The sequence below is a fragment of the Dama dama genome, chromosome 11 (genome assembly GCF_033118175.1).
Source record: "Dama dama isolate Ldn47 chromosome 11, ASM3311817v1, whole genome shotgun sequence".
NCBI lineage: Eukaryota > Metazoa > Chordata > Mammalia > Artiodactyla > Cervidae > Dama > Dama dama.
Window position 1 is genome coordinate 37153759 of NC_083691.1, and position 17925 is coordinate 37171683.

General features: G+C 41.5%; 1 long non-coding RNA gene across 9 annotated transcripts in view; it reads left to right on the plus strand.

Moving 5' to 3' along the window:
* LOC133064703 (uncharacterized) overlaps window positions 1-17925 on the plus strand; it is a 98584-nt gene that overhangs the window by 17067 nt on the left and 63592 nt on the right. For 7 of the 9 annotated variants that reach the window (XR_009694681.1, XR_009694683.1, XR_009694682.1 and 4 more), the window contains 3 exons: window positions 2546-2726; window positions 7611-7734; window positions 12065-12169. This is a non-coding gene — a long non-coding RNA (uncharacterized LOC133064703). Of the gene's footprint in view, window positions 1-181; window positions 247-2545; window positions 2727-7610; window positions 7735-12064; window positions 12170-17925 lie in introns of all 9 variants that reach the window. The other 2 variants (XR_009694686.1, XR_009694684.1) reach the window with 2 other exon arrangements.

The window sequence follows — 17925 nt, forward strand, 5'->3', positions numbered from 1 at the left end:
TGTTTTGAATTCCAGCATGGTACCCTTTTCTGCTGGGAACCACCTGTTCTTGGACTCTGTTGATCTTTGGATTTCCCCAGCCCTTCAGTCCCTTTCAGTTTTGAAATGAAACCTACCCCAGAGGGTGAGGTCAGGTACCGAGAGGACTTTGACAGCTCACACCAGATTGTTTTCTTTTCAGAGCTGTCCGGTATGTGACTATGTGATGCGTGAGGCACAGCAGGCTGTGATAGAGACTAATTGATGGTGAGTCAGCTATTGGGTAAGACCTAGGCAGTGTCATCTCTTTGGGTAGCCAGGAAAACATGTAGACCAAATACATCGTCTTTTATCCTTAGGAAGTTAAGAGCACAATCACCAGAGATCTATCATGATTTCTCTGCCTTTGGTTTATTGAAGAAGGAAAGGCTTTATTTCAGTGTCCTTACTCCTCATTTGTAGAACCGTCTTTCTTTTCAGGAAGGAGCCAAGTCCCTGGTCTCTTTCTGCTGTTCCAGAAATTTTCTGAACTTTCACGCTGTGCCTCCTGGAATTGCTGCTTTGATCTGCAGTGACTCCTCTAGATATGCCTAGACAACCTTTCACCATGCCCCAGCCCCTTCATAGAATGCAGCTTCCCCTCTTCCTTTTGCTGTGAATGTGGTTTCCATCATATTGTCGCACTTTGCTTGGTACCTTCATGAGTGGAACTGACGATCTCTTCAGCTTATCCCACACCAGCAAAATCAGCATCCCCTGATTTTGTCTTAGTGTCCCCCAGCCTCATCCCCCAGCACTGCAGAGCTGCTTCCAGATCTTCAGGTACCTTTTCTGTTTTGAGATTGTTGCTGGCCGGCACGGCCACCTGATCCCTGTCTTTGAAGCTGGCATCTTCACACTCATTCTCTCATATTTATTTAGAACTCAGGCGTTTCACCCTCCTCCAGGGGTTCTGGCCCAGTCTAGGGGATCTGTGGCCAGACTTGGTCTGGGGCCAAGGATTCAGGCTAGAGCATGGAATTAGGGGGCTTGGTGTTAACTTCTCAAGACATGGAGAGATGGCAAGCTGGGAAGATTTAAACATCAAGGCCAGTCGAGGGTGGAAGAAACAGAAAGTTTAGTATTTGAAGTAAAGGATGTCCTTTGTAGGCTTCCTCTTTTCCAGCATTTCAAAACTGTGTTATTTTTTTTAGATCAGTTTTAGGTTCATAGCTAAATTGAGAAGGTGGTACAGGAATTCCCATTATTTTTTGAAAAATTGATCTTTACTTTTATAGACAGTATAATAATATAGTCTAAAAAAATCAAAACGTGTAGATTTTTTAAAAAGTTTTTGAAAGTATTTTTACTTGAGATTGGAAAATGAACAGCTTCCACACTGTTCATTGGAAGATACACAGTATTCATGAATACAATGCTGGTCATTTGAGGAAAGGTACAGACTTCAATTTCTCCTTCACACTTTTCTTTTAGAAAGATACTATAGCGAAAAGAAACTTCACCAGCACAAGGAAAACTATTTTCCCAATAAGTTTATGAGAACCTAAGTTACCCAGTGGAATCAAAATTATCCTCCTGCTGCCACCACCTTATAACTTCATGCTTATTAGAACACTAATGGTTGCACCAAAACAAAGAGTACATTTACTTTCAACAGTGAGGGTGATTCTTTAAAAAATGTAACAAAGATCTCTGCAAGTAGTGTCTGAAATAGACAGCTAATACTGGATTTAATATTATTTTACAAATAATTGTGCTCTTAGCAGTAAATTTAAGTCTACACATTCAGAGTAGTGTTAGAAAAATACTATGATTATGTACTATATGTTATGACAGACTAGTTTCAAAAAACAAAAACTCAACATCTTGATAAAAATTCTCATCAGAATAAAATGTGACTAAAATTTAAAACATTGTCAAAATAATACCACATTTAAAATCTTCCATGATTTACAGAAGTATGAATTTCCAGTTTTGGAGCACCTTTTTCTGTTGTGAATTAAAATATGAATATATTGAAAGCTGTTAATTTCAAAACATTACAGGTATTTTAAATACTCCTGCTCCCCTATTTCAATTATTTCTATATTCCCAGAGGCAACCTGTTAAGTTTAGAATGTACCTCCCAGACTGTGTTTTCATACATATGTATGAACCCAGAAAAAATTTAAAGTGCTATTTTTGTGTTTTATTTACTTACACAAATGGGGTCACATTTTATGTATCATTCATGTATTTCTTCCTTTGATTCAGTAATGTGCCTTGACAGTATTCCATATTGGTACATGAAGATAGGTCTCATTCTTTTTGGCTGCCGTGTAGTATTTCATAGACTAGATGTATTATGTTTTATTTACCTTTTTTCCTATTGAAGGACATTAAGGTATTTCTAATTTTCTCTTGTCAGTGATTCTTTTTGTGCTTTTTAAAACTTTTTTGGGTTTTTCTTTTTTCTTATGTAGTTTAAAAATTTTTATTTTTTTATTTTTTATTGAACTTTTTGTGGTTTAAAAGTCAGCATTCTGTTTCTAGGCCCTTTTTTTCCTTTTCTTCCTACACCCCCTAGGTGGTTTCAGCCTCTCTGACCACTTCAGTTACCATCTGCCCATGGATGATGCCCAGATCTCTCTCCAGACCAGACTATCCAATTGTTCACACGGACAACTTCACTGGGACGTTTTGAAGACTCGGCAGAATGCAGCTCCTGCTCTTCCCCTCTTGCTCCTCCTCCAGTGTCCTGTCACATGGTAAATAGCACCACCACCCATGCAGTTGCTGGGCCCAAAGCCTAGTAGTCATTCTAGGTCCTCCCTCCCCTTCCCATAGCTGACAGCCAGCCTGTCGTAGGACTTGTCCTCCCCAGTATTTCTTGGATCCAGTTGCTTTCTTCATCCTTGCCACTGCCCTGTACTTTAGTTTTCTAATTTATAAAATATAGTATTTGCGAGGATTTATATGAATTAATGTATGTAAAATGCTTAGAACAGTGGATAGGCACCTAGAATATGTTGTGTGAGTATTAGCTATTGTCATCATTGTTACTGTCCGCTGCTTCTTCCTCTTAATGTATCCACTTTCATTTCTGTCTCCAGTCTTGATTTTATTCTCCTCTACTTCCATTCCATTCTCCACACTGCAGCCAGAGTGATCTTTATAAAATGTAAGAATGATCATGATCTAACTCCTCTGCATGTGTGTACTGTTACCACACTTAGAATGCTTTTCCCCTTGATTTTTGAATGGCTCATTCCTTTTTATTTAGATACACATACTTTTATTTTTTTATTATTATTATTTTTTATTTTTTTTTTATTTTTTTATTATTTAAAAAATTTTTTGACTGTGCCATGTGGCATATGGGATCTTAGTTCCCCAACTAGGTATTGAACCTACACCCCCTGCACTGAAAGTGCAGAGTGTTAACCACTGGACCACCTGGAAGTCCCTGGATACCTACTTCTAAATGTCATCTCTTCAGAGAGGCTTTCCCCTGACCTCCTAATGATTATGAAATAGTCACTTATATACGTACATTCCAGCACATCACCTGTTTATTTCTTTACATAGCACTTGCTAATAAGTGATATTTTTCTAGTTTAGTCACATATTTGTTTATAGTTGCCACCAATTGGAATGTCAGTTCTCTGAGAATAGGGATATTGTCTGTTTTATTTACAGGACAGTGCCTGGCACATTGTAAGCACTCAGTGAATACTTGTTAAGAGAATGATAAAACAGCTTCATATGTCTTCAAGACCATCCTTGGTCTCTCCAGCATCATCTGCCATAGTGTACTCTCTACCTTGACCTCCCCAGCTCATCCCCTTCCCTAAAGGGGAAAGAAAAGTACACTTTGTTGCTGTAGGGACATTACATAGGCTGTTTAATCTGCCTAGAACATGCTTCCTTAAATGCCCTGCCATTGCTCGGGTATCTCCTATCGATCCTTGGCCATGGCCAAGGGGACTTGGCCATGAAGGGGGCATGAGTACCTAGGATCAAGGTTGAGGATCTGAATAGGTGGATTATTTGAGTGTTTGATGGCAGAATAGCTGAGAGTGGAGTGCAGTCCTAAGCAAGCAAGGAAGGAAGCAAAAGGCCTTAGGGATAATAAGATGAGGCAAGGATGAAGTTGCAAGCTGAATCATTAGGTGAAAAACTTAGAGAATCTGGATCATGGGTGGAGTGTAAGAAAGGACAGGGCAAGCAGTTCAGGATTAAAGCCATAAATAATCTTTGGGATTACTAAAATTATCTTCTAGCATTGTTACTTCTTTAGTGTAAAACCAGCTGTTGGATTATAGGAAGAATCAGGTAGTTAACACATAAAAGTTTGAACTAAATTTTGTATTGCTTTGTGTTTTATATACTATTTAAAGTCAAATCCCCAGAAATCCTATCTTATCTCACCCTGCCCCTGCTTTAATTTCTGCTCCCAGGAGCTTACCTTCCCTCCTTTTAAATGTATTAGGCTCAACTCACTCATATTTTTAATAAGTTTCCTGTACAGAAGACTTCAGCAATCTCAGTGCTCCCTTCTGGTAGGCTTAGGGTACTCCCTTCAGGTATGGTGAGCACTCCTTCAGGCTACTTCCTCCCTTCAAGTTAAGCATAGGAGTTCAGGACTTCCTGCCTAACCTGAATCTGTGGAATTTCTCTCTGAAGTTTGAGGAGGGACATGGGAGTGTAGAATATAGGGTGGGACTCCCTTGGTGAGGCCTAGTAAAGAGTAGTGAAAGGCTGGCTGGGTGTGCATGGATGGTAAGATCTGAAGGTTGAAGGCAGTGGGCTTCAAAGTTTCTTCCCTGGATTTGTCCTAGAGTTTATGGCAATGTTAGAGGGCTCTGATGTGCCAAGTAAGGAATCTTGGTGAGTAGGGCTAGTCATTACCCTTTAGAGGTGTTCTGTTTGTTTTTCTGTGTAGCCTGATGCTCTTCTACAGCCTGACCAATAGCTGGCATCGTGGTGGATGCTGAAGGGGAATCACTGGGATAGAAACAGTACTTACTGATTAGGGGTGTTGTCCCCTTTATGGTGGTTGAATGGAGTGATTGTATGCACATACATCCAAGGCCCAGGCAGCTGGTCTGTGTTAGATGAATCCTCTGCACTCCCCTCCTAGTGCTTCCTGGGAAAACCCAGCCTAAGGCAGCTGGAGATCATGGCCATCGTCAGTGATTGCCCCAAGAGTGCTACCTGTCTTTGACTCCTCTGCTCTCTAATCCCCATGCTCTGATGTCCTGCCTTCTATTTTCTGCTTTCAGTTCAGTTCAGTCGCTCAGTCGTGTCCGACTCTGCGACGCCATGAATCGCAGCACGCCATGTCTCCCTGTCCGTCACAAACTCGCGGAGTTTATTCAAACTCACGTCCATCGAGTTGGCGATGCCATCCAGCCATCTCATCCTCTGTCGTCCCCTTCTCCTCCTGCCCCCAATACCTCCCAGCATCAGGGTCTTTTCCATTGAGTCAACTTTTCGCATGAGATGACCCAAGTATTGGAGTTTCAGCTTCAGCATCAGTCCTTCCAAAGAACACCCAGGACTGATCTCCTTTAGGATGGACTGGTTGGATCTCCTTGCAGTCCAAGGGATTCTTAAGAGTCTTCTCCAACACCACTTTGGGGGCCTTCAAATTTCTTAAGCCCTTCTGACTCCTTTTTTACTTTATTTCCTGCCCAGCTCGAGTGTTGGCTGTATGTGGTCCCTTGGTTTTGACATTGCCAGTCAGCTTTCCTCCATTAGCCCTATTCCTAGAGCTACGGTTTTGAGGCTTTAATATATCAGAATTATCCATGGAGGCAAGTGTTGAGGAGTTGGATACTTACTTAAAATGCTGATTCCTGGGAGAATGGACACATGTATATGTATGGCTGAGTCACTCTCTTGTGCACCCGGAACTGTCACAACATTGTTAATCGGCTGGCTATACTCCAGTATAAAATAAAAAAGGCAAATTCCTGGTCTTTACTCCTGCTATCCTGATTAAATTGGTATGGGTGGTAACCAGGAATCTGCATTTTGATTGGCCTTTTAGGTGACTGACACCAGTCATCATCTACAGACCATATTTGGAGAAACTCTGACTTAGAGGACTCTTTTGACCACCTTCCCCTTACCCCTTCCCTAAAGGGGAAAGAAAAGGATTTGAACTCTTTACTTGGATCCTGAGGTCCCAGGAACCTTAGACTGTCACCTGTCATCCAGTGGGGACAGTGGATAACTGTCTCTGTGTACCTCATCATCTCGTTGCTGGTGGTAGGCACACATACCCAGTGAGGCAGACTCTACCTGGTAAAAGGGCCTTAATGACCTGGTAAACTGCAGGTCAGTAGCTCTGGAATATACTGGAGACTTAGGCTTTGGACTGAGAAAGCAGGATGGAACATAGAGTTTGAAGGCTGCCAACTGCACTTCAGATTTGCCTCTGGGATGCTTCTTTCTCTGTACACAGTGACCGTGCCCTAATGTAGGCTGTCTTTTGGTCTCCAAGCTGTTGTCACTCCCTCTTGCAGCCATCCTCTGAAAAGCTTCTACTGTCCTCCTATAAAACAACCCAGCCTTGTCTCTCCTTTTAAAATCCCTTGTTGCATTCGTGTTACCTATACAGTCAAGTCCAGATGTCTCAGGTTGGAATAAAGTCTTGCATTTTGACTCAAATTGTGGCCTACAAGGCCTAGTAAGATCTGGTCCCTCCCTGTATTTCAAGTCTCATTTCAAGCCCTTCTTCCCCTTACCTCCTTCATGCATCATCACCTGCTTTCAGTTCTCTGTCTTCAGGGCCTTTGCCTAGAAAACTGTTTACCCTGTTCTTCACCTCATTATCCTTTGCCTTTAAGTTTCAGTTGAGCATTATCTCATTTTGGAGGTCTTTTTTGGCCTCTCTATGTAAAGCAACACAACATTATTATTGCACCCTGTTTGCTTCCACTGGACCACTTATTGCTTTTTACTCGTTTTTCTTTCTTTCTTACTACACTGTAAGCTCCATGAGGGCAAGGACCTTCTTGCTCATGATTCTGTCTTCAGTGCATAGTGTGTAGAGGTACTCTATAAGGACTTGTTGACTAAATTGCCTTTCACCTTCTTATTAGTACCTGCGTTGGTACTTTGTGGCTCTGCACAGTTCTTACCCTTGGCATGTGTGTTATTACCTCTGCCAGAGGCACCCTTTCTCTCATTGACTGATCATTCCTTCTTGTTTACTGCTTCTCTGAGCAATTCCTGGACTTCCCCAGGCAGTTCTAATTCAATAGAGAAAGTACTTTGGTCCTCTTGAATGGATTTTTCACCCTGTATGATTTTCCTTATGTGGGAGATACATGGCATTGCCCTTGGTCTACAGATGACAAGCTAGAGGCTCTGAGAAGTGGATTAATTTGGAATAACCGAGATTCAAACCCTGTGAGTCTGTAGAGCCCTCAGTCATTCTGTCTCACTGTGCTTTCTCTAAAAGACACCAAATAGCAGACTCAGAGACTCTGAAGTGAAGGAGGTGTTTTTATTTTTTTATTTTAATTTTTTATTTAATTTTTAAAATACTTTTATTTATTTATTTGGCTGTGCTGGGTCTTAGTTGCAGCCTCAGGATCTTCCATATTCGTTGTGTCATATGGGATTTTTTTTTGTTACAGTGTGTGGGATCTCGTTCCCTGGTCAGGTGCTGAACCTGGACCTCCTGCATTGGGAGCTCGGAGTCTTACCCACTGGACCACCAGGGAAGTCCCAAAGGAGGTGTTTTCAGAAAAAATTACTTAAGTAATGAGTGTGTGTGTGTATGTATGTATGTATATTTTTAATTTTCTGATCATTAAACACAGTAAAGGGTAGAAGTAGTTTCCCCTTATCAGAGGTTTTGCTTTTTGCAGTTTCAGTTACTTCAAGTCTGAAAATATTAAATGGAAAATTCCAGGAATAAACAACTCATAAGTTTTTAGTTGCATGTTGTTCTGAGTAATGTGATGAAATCTTGTGCCATCCTTCTCCTTCCTGTCCAGGATGTGAATCACCCTTTAGTTCAGCATACCTACGCTGTGCATGCCATAGGAGAAAACATAGTATATATAGGGTTCGGTACTGTCCATGGTTCCAAGATTTGGAATGTATCCCACATGGATAAGGAAGGACTGCTGTATCATTGACAGACCATTTGTAAAGATAGGTGATAGAATGAAGGATGAACAAATTATTCAGAGGATGGTGTGTGTATTCCATTTGTTCATCAGTCATATCTTTGGTGATTCCTTGTGACAACCATAACATACAACCTAGTAGAGATGAGCCTAAGTGAAGCACTGTTAAATTCAAACTAAAGCACATGTCAGTTATCATTCATAGTTGGGTTTCCCAGGTGGCACTAGTAGTAAAGAACCTGATTGCCAGTGCAGGAGACGTAAGAGATGTGGGTTCAATCCCTGGGTTGGAAAGATCCCCTGGAGGAGGGAGTGGCAAGCCACTCCAGTATTCTTGCCCGGAGAATCCCGTGGACAGAGGAGCCTGGCGGGCTACAGTCCCTGGCGTCGTACAGTGTTGGACATGTCTGAAGCGACAGCACACAGCACAGTTTCTTGGAAGTATTATGAAGGGTGAAATCTGAACATTGTTGTTGAGGGGGAAAATGTGCAAAAACTGGTGTGCAAAGCCTTGTAACACATTATGATAAAAAATACCTTACTGTATGTTGATAAGGGATGTGGTGGATGGCACCATATTATGTAGCAGTTAGAAAGATATACCACCTTCTCACACACACACGTGCACACACAGACATACACAGGTATGGAGCAATCTCTGAGGTCTTGTTAAGAGAAAACTAAATCTAGCAAGATAAGAGTTTATGGCATGCTAGGTATTTGTATGAAAAAAGGAGAGGACTCTCTACTTGGTATAAACAGACTACCTCTGGAGGTTTGTTTCTGTGTTTTTTAATCTTACTGTGTTGCTGAAATTCTTAACCCCTATATACATTGCCTTTTTAAAAAAATGTGATAAAAACACATAAAATTTACTGTCTTATCTGTCTTAAACTTTACAGCAAAGAAATCCTTTTTTCTAGTGAATGATTTCCAATTTTATATCTTGGATTTTTGTATTTCAGATTTTTCTTGAAGTGAGACACATTTCTACTAAGAATAGGACAAAAAAAGAGGAGATTGTGCTCGAAATTGAAGATACCTTTGTGTACCTTTTGTCTAACATCATTTACCCCTCCATTTGTTTACTTGCACCACTCTTGCCCTGGAGATCCTAGTGCTCCTCCCCTCTTTGTTAAAGTGTAGTTGGTTTACAACATTATATAATGTCAGGTGTACAGCATAGTGATTCAGTATTTTTGCAAATTATACTCCATTTTAAGATAGCTATTATAATGGCTGTAATTCCTTGTGCCATGCACTGTATGCTTTTTACTTATCTATGCATAGTAGTTTGTAACCCCTAATTTGTCCCTCTCCTCTTTGGTAACCACTAGTTTGTCTTCTGTATCTGCCAGTCTGCTTCAGTTTTACATATACATTGGAGTTGCCTTTTTCAATGACAGGTTTCTTGTGTGTTGATTTTGTCTTTCCAAATAGAGTAAATTCTTGCAAGCAGGAGGCATGTCTTATGATTATATCCTATAGCAGTAAGCATGATAGAAGCTGCACAATAACTGCATATTCAGGAAAGACTAGAGAGAGGTAGATAAAGAGAGAGAGAGACTCTTCTGCTGAAGAGATGATTGCTTTGGTTTTTCTCTGATTCACCTTACACTCTTCACTAGTGAAGAATTTCTTCCACTTGCAGACTAAATGTGTTTAAGATTTGTGTGTGTGTTTGTGTGTGTGTGTTTGTGTGTGTGTGTGATGTTACCTTCTGAAACCCCAGGAGAGGGAGCAGAAGCTGGAATGGGGCCTTGAGGCTGTGGCCTGATAGTAGTAATATAGTGATTCTTCTGCGTTGTAGCCTGGAGGAGAGTCTCAGATTTTTACCCTCAACCTAATTTCAAGTGTGGATATTCAGCTGTCACCTGGGTAGTTGGACCTGTATGTCCCTTAAGTGTCTAAATTTAGTAGCATATAATAGGAATGTTGATAAAAGTAATTTGTCATTTTTGGTTTAAGTATATGAAAGCTCTTAACATAGGGCCTAGCATAGAGTAGGTATCCAAGAGGTGACAGATAGTGTTTGAGAAATATTTTGAAATAGTCAGATCTTTCCCTGGGTCCCCTATCTCTATTCATGTGCCTCCATGGTTACCCTCAGGCTAAAGAAATAGGGAATAGCAACATGGATTCCACCTTTAGGAAGTTGCCTGTTTCTTGTTTGTGGCTTTATGCTCAAACCAGAAGTATATTCTGCTTCCACATATTTGAGAGCAAAATATCTGGACCTATGGATATACTCGAAACTGCATCCCAGCTGAAAATGTTCCTATCACACTGGCATGGCTGGTCACCTCGGGCAGCTTTCTTGGTGGAGACCTGTCCTGAGAATCTCAGTGGGGAAGTCTTTATCTCTAGGGTGTCACGGCATAGCCAGGGTAGCTTGTTGGGTCCAGGCATGGAGGGAGGGATAAGTAGGGGGCAAAAAGGGCTCAGCTCTGTGTCATTTTCTGCTCCAAGGAAGATGTGGGCACTGGTATGCCAGGGGCAGTGTTCTGGCCTGCTGTGGCTTGTCACCGCCCTATGAATGAGTCAGTCTTGCTCTTGGCTGCCCTGCAAGGCATTTGGGGTATAGTAGGAGCTGGACTAGAGAATCTAAATCAGATAGACTTGCTTCAAATCCTAGAGATTTGCAGGGAGGAAATACACCTCCCGGGATGTTTCCCGTGGGCTGAGGTAGAGGAATCTGAATCTCTGGGGGTTTCCCTCCATCCGCGTTATGACCTCTCAGCTTTTCTTCATCTTAAGCTTTTATTCCTTTCACACTAACACTGTCCTGGCTTCTGGGAAGAGCAGGAGGACGGGGAGAGATAATGAACTTGTGGGGCTCTGTGGATCTGCTGTCCTTATAATCCTTTCTGGATCAAAGCGTAGGTGTGCAGAGGAGGGTGAATGAGTAGGTGGGAGAACAAACATATGCTGCCTGTACCACTTATCTGTCACTCAACCTAGACCCTTGCTTGTATTATCAACCTCTTTCTGTGTTGTTTTCTTTCCCATTTAGAGCATAACTATGTTGCCACATGTATTAATAATTTCACATGAATGGATCCATACCTTAATACTGTTTTTCTTCTTTAAAACTGTTCTGTAATCCTTTTCTCCTTTTTTCCCTAATTTCATTGAGATGTAATTGATAAATAACATTGTGTATGTTTAAGGTGTGCAGTGCGATGATTTGATATGATTACCACAATTTGGTTAACACATTCATTACCTTACATAGTTACCTATTTTTTGTGTATAGTGAGAATCTTTTTTTGTTGGATTGTGTGTTATAGACCTCTTTTCATGTCAGTAAGCATAGAATTAATGGCTGAATTATATTTCCACGTGTGGATATACCAAAATGCATATTACTTAGTATTTAATCTATTTATCTCATCTCTAATCAGCAGAGCCTTCCCTAATGCTCTTCAAGTTGTAACAATCCCCCTTCCTTTACCCTCTCCCTTCTCTCCTTTACTTTTCTTTATAGCGTTTAGCCCAACATGCTATACTACTTTTTTTTCTTGTTTATTGCCTAACACCCTTCATTAGAATGTAGGCTCCATGAAAATAGGGATTTTTTTTTTTTAATCTACTTTTTCTATACCTATAGCTTAGTACCAGCTCCAGGTATACAGGTGGTCCTCAATATTTGTTGAATGAATTTGTTGGATTTTTGGTATGCCCATTGAGGTTTTTATTTGTAATATTTGTGATATTATATACATTCTTTAGAAAATACTTTGGTACGTAATCTTTATATTCTTGTCTATGTATCTCCTTCGGATAAATTTCAAGAAATGGAATGACTGAGTTAAATGATACACACAGTTAAAATGTTGGTTCATGGAGCCAAACTACACTTAAGAATGTTAACACGAGCAGTGCATGGGATTGCCTGTTTCTCCATATCATCAGTAACTCTGGCTTGTGTGTTTTTTGCTTTCCTCACCTGACAGATGACATGTGGTCTTGTCACTGTAATGTGGTAGTTGAGGCTGTGACTCTGGAGCTAGCCTGATGGGGACTGAATTCTGACTCAGCCACTTCTTATATGACCTTGGGTAAGTCATTTAACTTCTCTATCCCCCTTTCATCTTTGGTAAAGTAGGGTTAATGATGGCACCTGTTTCATGAGAAATAAATCAGTTAGTCCAAGTAAAATGCTTTGAATAGTAACTGAGACATGGCAATAAATATGATTCAGTGTACATTTCTGTGAATATTAAAGATTAAACATCTTTTATAAATACAAATCCAGTATCTTTTGGGCAGATGTATATGTTTTTTAAATCACTCATTCACGTCATGTCCTTTGCACATTTTCCTACTAGTGTTTTTTTAAATAATTTGTAAGAGCTAAAGTGTTCACAGTTGTATATGGTGCAGATATTGTTCCCAGTTTGTCTTTCATTTTTCACCTTTGTGTATTTTTTATCTGTTTGTAAGAATTTGATGTTTTCAGGTAGTCAAAGATAATCTTTTCCCTTATAATATATTTGCTGCTAGACCAATGTTTAGAAAAGGCATTCTTTCCGACTTCAAAATTATGAAAACAGTTATTGTCTTTGAGTACTTTGTATGGATATATATTTTAAAATCTTTCAATCTTTGATCCGTCTGCAGTTTATTTTGATATGAAGATAGCAGTTGATCTGGCTCTGTTTTCTTTTCAGTAGTGTCCCAAACCCCTTTACTGAAGGAGTAAGAACAGGAGCCTTTTATCTATTCTCCCCTCCCCTAATTTGAAAGTAAGGTATCCTAGCTATAGCAAATAGCAAACCTCCATTTTATTTTGTTTTGTTTCAGCTCGTTTCACTTTGGTTCGTTGTATATCATTTCAGCCACACCACATGCCATGCATGGGATCTCAGTTCCCTGACCAGGGGTTGAAGCCATGCCCCTTGCAATAGAGGCACAGAGTCTTAAGCACTGGACTGCCAGGGAAGTTCCTGGATCTGCATTCCTCTGGGATGAATTTGCTGTATAAAGCAGTTTGGGATCAGAACTCGGTTGACTATGTGATGAAGCTGCTGGGCTCACTGGTGTAGCATCTCTCCTGGTTCTGGAAGCTCCTCCTAAGTGGATCCTTATTTGGAGACTGCTTTGATAGGGCTGTTGTTAATTTGGAATGATAAGTTCTATTCAAAAAACATGTAACTGTAGCAGGTGTTTCCTCCCTCCAGCCTAGGTATATTGATAGGGTATTAGTTGAGGAGCTGTTGAGTGGTAGTACACCCATCATGTTCTAGCTCTGTCCTCATCTGCTCTTTTTGGAACTCTCATCCCATCCAGTTTCTTGCCTCTGACTCAAAATGGAAGGAGGGTGATTCATACACAACAGAGCATCCACATATTTCATGGCAGCTACTATCTGCTGGAGATAATGACAAAAGGTAGCTAATTCATACATGGCCTATACCAGGAACTGCTCTAAGCACCTTAACATTTATAAATTCTTGATGTGGTAGGTGCTCTGTACTGGGTTGCATGGTGTTCCCCTAAAAATTGTATCCACCCAGAATGTGATTTTATTTGGAAATAGAGTCTTTGTAAGATATAATCAAGTTATGAAGCCATTCCTTGATTGGGCCATAATCCAGTGCCTGGTGTTAATACAGTAAGTGGGAGACAACACAGACAGAAGACAACCATGTTGAGATGTAGGCAGGGTTTACTGGCACCTATTGGAAGCCGGAAGAGGCAAGGAAGGATACTTCCCTAGGGCCTTTAGAGGGAGTGTGGCCCTGCTGACACCTATATTTTGGACTTCTAGCCTCTAGAACTGTGAGAGGATAAATTTGTATTGTTTAAAGCCACCCAGTTTGTAGTATTTGTTACGACAACTCTAGGAAACCAATGCATGCTCTTACTGTCATCTCTGTTTTCAGATAAGGAAGCTGAGGCCTGGAGAGGTCAAATACTTGGAAACTCTTTAGGCCACTGCTCTGATCCCTGGGCATTCACTGCATCTTTTGCTGTTGTTCTTATCAGCTCTGCACCTTCACTACAGCCTTCTGCTTATGGTAGTGCTGGGGCTGAGCTGCTCAGAGGGCTCCTTTCTGTAACATAGCAGGCTGCGGCATTTCCCCCTTCTCGCCCTCTTCCCACTGTAAAGCAGAAATGCATACCTCTCAGGAGGCTTTTGGTTGAAGCCTGATGGTTTCAGCAGGTCTCTTCCTGGCCATACCCCTGCAGGTGAAATCAGACTTTTCTTTTCATTTCCTTGCGATGTCAGGGAAGTATCAGTGACAGGTCAGGGGAGGGTCACCAAGCTTCTTCTGGCAAGTGTTTTTATGCTTCCCATTTGTGGCCTGCTGTATTTCCTAGAATTCCTGCCAGTAGACAGCTCAAGTCTTGTTTTTCTTTGGCACTTTCAGGATCTCACACATAGTTTACATGCCACGTTTCACAGTCTATGGCCATGAGCAGAGAAGGAGCAACTTCTTGGTAGCACTGTGAGGACCCTGGTCACTTGTTCTTGATTAACTCGACCCACTGCAGTGGCTATCTGCCTTGATAAAAGGAATGGGAGGATAAGGGCATTGTTTGACCCAGCTCATCTCCCTGAACAGCACCTCGTCTGCCGTGGTCTCTTCTGCCGGCATCCCAGAAGAGGTTTCCTCCCTTTGTCCCAGTGCTGGCCACAGAATCCTGCCTGTTTTCTTGTATAGACCTTTTCCTTTGGATCCTAATCTTATTCTTATTCTCAGCTCCTCTTACTAGACTGTGTATCTGTTTTGTTTGCTGCTGTATCCCAGGACTGAGTAAAGACTTGGCACTTATTAGCCCATCAAGAAATATTTATTGAATGAAGGAGTGAATATTGACCACAGAGTTTTGGAATCCTGCTTTTTCTTGCTTCATACTGAAGCCAGGCACCGGATTTAGAACTTTAGAGGTCTAAGCAATGGGAAGATTATAGTTGTTACTGTTGTTGTTGTTCAGTTGCTAAGTCATGTCTGATTCTTTGGGACCCCATGGACTGCAGCATGCCAGTCTTCCCTGTCTTTGCACTTTCTCTTGGAGTTTGCTCAGATTCATGTTCATTGGAAGATTATGTTCCTTATAATTTCAGCCCTGAGTATATATTTCAGAAACAGTATTAAGCACAAAATAAGCATAAGGAAGTTTAGCAAAGTATAAGGGAACTCCAGCAAAATTTTGATATTTACCATAATGACTACCTGGATGAATAGAAAATAATTTAAAACATTTCGCTATTGTTGTTTCTGCTTTCCCAGTTCCCTGAGCATGTGCTGTCAGGTAATACTGCCTGAACCAGCCCTTCCCTGGCCTTGAATTTCACATTCATTTCCTCATAATTCCATCTGCTGAACCTGCCAGCCAGCCCTTTCCATCACCCACTGAGAGTCCAGCCTGAGCTAGTGCTCTGGGTTCCCTGGGGCCTTGCCAAGAAAGTCACATAGAACGTGTACACTGCTGCAGGGCTCCTCACAGTGAGAATTTCCATGCTGAATTGGGATTTAGAGTCAGCATAGCATTTTAAAAGTTCTATTTATTTTATTTTTGGTTGCACTGGGTCTTTGTTGCTGCACATGGGCTTTCTTTAGTTGTGGTGAGTGGGCTGTCTCTTTGTTGCAGTGCCTGGGCTTCTCGGGGTGGTGGTCTCTCTTTGTGTGGAGCACAGGCTCTAGGGTGCAAGGGCTTTAGTAGTTGCGGGCTCAGTAGTTGTGGTTCACAGGCCTTAGAGTGCATGGGTTTCAGTAGTTGTGGCTTGCAGGCTCTAGAGCGATGGCTCAGAAGGTGTGGTCCACAGGCTTCGTTGCTCTGTGGCATGTAGAATTTTCCCAGACCAGGGATTGAACTCATGTCCCCTGCATTGGCAGGCAGATTCTTATCCATTGCACTATCAGGGAAGTCCTTAGCTTAGCATTCTGTGCCAAGTGATTACACTTAGACTGTTTTTCATTGTAGTAAATTAGAAATATCAATAACCTCAGATATGCAGATGACACCACCCTTATGGCAGAAAGTGAAGAAGAACTAAAGAACCTCTTGATGAAAGTGAAAGAGGAGAGTGAAAAAGTTGGCTTAAAGCTCCACATTCAGAAAACTAAGATCATGGCATCCACTCCCATCACTTTATGGCAGATAGATGGGTAAACAGTGGAAACAGTGGCTGACTTTATTTTTCTGGGCTCCAAAATCACTGCAGATGGTGACTGCAGCCATGAAATTAAAAGACGCTTACTCCTTGGAAGGAAAGTTATGACCAACCTAGAGAGCATATTAAAAAGCAGAGACATGACTTTGTCCACAAGGTCTGTCTAGTCAAGGCTATGGTTTTTCCAGTGGTCATGTATGGATGTGAGAGTTGGACTATAAAGAAAGCTGAGCGCCGAAGAATTGATGCTTTTGAACTGTGGTGTTGGAGAAGACTCTTGAGAGTCCCTTGGACTGCAAGGAGATCCAACCAGTCCATCCTAAAAGGAGATCAGTCCTGGATGTTCATTGGAAGGACTGATGTTGTAGCTGAAACTCCAATACTTTGGCCACCTGATAGAAGAGCTGACTCATTGGAAAAGACCCTGATGCTGGGAAAGATTGAGGGCAGGAAGAGAAGGGGACGACAGAGGATGAGATGGCTGGATGGCATCATCGACTCGATGGACATGGGTTTGGGTGGGCTCTGGGAATTGGTGATGGACAGGGAGGCCTGGCGTGCTGTGGTTCATGGGGTTGCAAGGAGTCAGACACGACTGAATGACTGAACTGAACTGAAATCTGTAATAAATGAAATGTAATCTGCTTTCATGATTCTGGATGTAGAAAGTCCGGAAATTTCCCTTTGTTCTTCCTTCCTAGATCACTGAGAAAGAAGTCAAAATGCAGGCCCACCTTGCCCCTATATTAATATGGGCCTTGTTGAGACCATTTGGAAGTGGAGCTCAGGCCTCAAATAGGCTGTTTCAAGGCTATAAATGTAATCACATCCTTTTACTGCTTGATTCTGTAGAGTTTAAAATAGCGTTGGAAACCTCCTAGGAAAAAAAGCTCCTCCGTAACTTCTTGGCTAAGGAAGTAGTATGTGCTGGCCAGAGCAGAAGGAGTAGCCAGGGCTCCCAAGTTCTATTCTGGACCTGTTGATGTGAGGTGTGACGTTCAGCAATCTGAGATGGTGTTCTGTAGCTCTAAGGTTTCTCATGCTTAGCACAGAGTTTGTGCTTTCAGGGAAAGAGGCCAACACACTGGTTTCCTGTCCTCTAGGAGAGTCTCATTATTAGAAGTCCTCCCTTTCATTTGAATTTCCATGTCCCTACTTTTTTTTAAATGAAGAAACATCCCCCAGAGAGTTAATATAGGAACCCCAGCAGTTTCATCCATGTTTTACTTGACTTCATTTTATCAGAATTGCTTTCCTTTTAGCAGTGTGATTTAGATCAGCTCTTGTGAGGAATGGAAACTTTGATGGGGTTTAGGAAAAGGAAGGGAAAGTTTGTGTGGGGCACACACCTTGGACAACCAGAAAGGAACATGAAGGGACCAGGTATGTACTGAGCCAGATTGGGAAGAACAAACGTATCTCTGGAGAGCCAGATGTAAATTAGATGTTTTTGTGTATTTTCTCATTTAGTTATCATAATGCAAATCAGTGAAATATTATCTCCATTTTTGCACATGGGCAAACTGAAAGTCAAAGAAGTTAGGTAACTTGCCCAAGGTCAGACAGCTAATAAAAGGCTGAGTTAGGATTTATTCTCCTCAGGTCTGTCCAGTTCCAAAGCCCACACTGTTTTCATAGAGCTCTTCTGTCTCTGACAAGGTTTGAGAAAGGAGGGTGGGGAAAGAAGAAAAG